This window comes from Gavialis gangeticus, unplaced genomic scaffold (genome assembly GCF_001723915.1).
Source record: "Gavialis gangeticus isolate Ggan-Ray unplaced genomic scaffold, GavGan_comp1, whole genome shotgun sequence".
Lineage (NCBI taxonomy): Eukaryota > Metazoa > Chordata > Crocodylia > Gavialidae > Gavialis > Gavialis gangeticus.
In genome coordinates, this window is record NW_017728994.1 from 48,231,126 (window position 1) to 48,233,302 (window position 2,177).

The window sequence follows — 2,177 nt, forward strand, 5'->3', positions numbered from 1 at the left end:
CCCCCCCCCCCCCCCCCAAGAAGTTGTTCGTGGAGTACGTGTATGAGTAAAGGGAGGCAGCTGTCTTGGTGTTATCACGACTGACGTCTCCTGACCGACTGAGTTTGTCAATCCGGACAAAGGCCTGGAATTGGCCAGGAAAACGAGGTGCCATGCTCCCACCTGCTAGTCAGAAAGCTCCGCTCTGCTTCAACTGCTGCTTTCCATTGCATCCACTTTCAGGTCTCCATGTAGTGAGTGATGCTAAGCCTGTCAGATGATTGTGTGTGTGCGTGTTAGATATATAGATTGATGGATGGATAATGAAAAAAAAATGGCAGAGCTAGTTTCAGCTTATCGATAATGCGTGCATTGTGACAGACTCTCACAGGTGACCCACCTCCTTTGTGCTGCATAAATTCTGGGGGAAGCTTTTAGTTGGCCTAAACCCAATGCAGCTGCTCTGGCCTTGGCATTTTGGTATTGAGATGCATCCCCTCCTTCCTCGAGCGGACTGGAGCTCTGCTGAAACTCCTCCCGGGGCAGGGGATGGTATAAAATAACCCAGAGAGCCCGGCACCCATAATGGACACTCGGATGCTTTCCCTTCTGTACCGAACAGGTCTTGGACTCGGTGGAGAAATTTCTTGTCTCTGCTTCTGTCCCTTGTGTCTGTGTTGGGTGAGAAGTTTTCCATTTGATTTAATGAGAGGCAAAGAACTGGGAATGGGTTCCCTGCTCCAGAAATGACCTGGGGGCTGAGTTCGTAGTGCACGTGGTTACATCCAGCATCTGTAGTATCAGACCTCTGGGTGTTTTTGGGGTGGCATGTAGCAAATCTGTCATAATAGACTGTAGGTGATCTATCTGAGGCTGGTTGTGTGAGATGATAGATCATATACAGCTAACTATGTGGTTACCCCAATGCTGAAGCTGGGAGCTACAATTGTGGCATATGTGGCTTTAATCCAGCTAATGTGGGCAGTGAAGACAGTGGCACGGACTTCGGTTCAGGTTAGCCAGCGGCATAAGAGCCCGGGATCTCCGGCCGGCTTGTCCGCTTTCATTTCAGCCAGCCAGACTTCGGCCAGCTCAGGTCTGTCTACACGGACATGACTGAGTTGGACTTGTCTTAAGTTACAGGGTTTCACATATTTCTCCTTTTTTTGGTGTTCCTTGGCCTGGAAGTCTTGCTGCTCCAGCGGAAAATGTAAGCACACCAGCTGGCATGTCAAGAGGGCGTCCTGCCTTTCCAGAGGCAATTTAGCTTTGTTCACAAAGAGCAAGGAGGTTAGGAGCCAGCAGCTTGGAGCTCCTGCTTCCGTCTCTGTCCTGGGCTTGCTGGTGGTCTCTCCTCCCTTCGCGAGGACGGACCCGTGCCCGCGCGGTGCACCGGCCTCGAGCGCTCTGTGGGAATAGCGCAGATACGTAACTTTTTTGCTCTTGCAAAGCAGGGACATCATTTACTTCTGTTTTTGCAGATGGTGAAGGGGAGGCTTAAAGAAATGCCCCAGACTATGTAAAAACTCTGTGCCAACGCTGGGATTAAAACCAAGTGTCCTGAGTCGGTGTCCTAGCACCTTGACAGGATGGCACTCCCTTCCTGAATAGACTACTTAAAAGATAGCAATCGCCATAGGAAAAGCTGGGCCCTATCACTAAAAACAAGCTCCTTGATCTCTCTCTGGGGTAGATTTGCTATTTATTGAAAGGGACAAGGAATTGCTGCGTGTGTGCGCAAGATATGCACCCGCCAGTTGTGCCGCGCGTGCACGCCCCGAGCCCCCTCCCCGTGTGCCAGAAACCACGCAGGCCAGGCCACGCTCCTGTACACCCCTCCACCCCGAACTCCCCTGCCTCCACGTCTGTGCGCACACTCGCATTCACACTCCTGCGCTGCACGCGCACGCCGGGGAGCGCGCGGCCCTCGGTGCAGGCCGCGCCAGTGTCAATCCTGCGCGGCCTGCGGTTCCCCTGCGTGTCGGTGCGCCCACGCGCGTGTGTACACACGCACACACCTGTGCGCGCACAGAGGTGCGCAGAAGCACACGCGTGCCCCCGGCTCACCTGGGCTCCCCCCGCGGCCCACGTGACGCCGGCGGTCCCTCGCCCCTGTGTTACCAGACAGCGGTCTCCATAGCAACGCGGCATCCGCGGGGTGGGGGTGGAGGCCGGCGGCCCCGGCGCGGCTCGGCGCG

At 55.1% G+C, this 2,177-nt stretch overlaps 1 long non-coding RNA gene across 1 annotated transcript in view; it reads right to left on the reverse strand.

Moving 5' to 3' along the window:
* Window positions 1–12: 12 nt before the first annotated feature.
* The window catches only part of LOC109287587, a 10,093-nt gene continuing 7,928 nt past the window's right edge, over window positions 13–2,177 (reverse strand). Inside the window, exon 2 of the long non-coding RNA XR_002094903.1 lies at window positions 13–1,386. This is a non-coding gene — a long non-coding RNA (uncharacterized LOC109287587). The remainder of the gene's footprint in view (window positions 1,387–2,177) is intronic.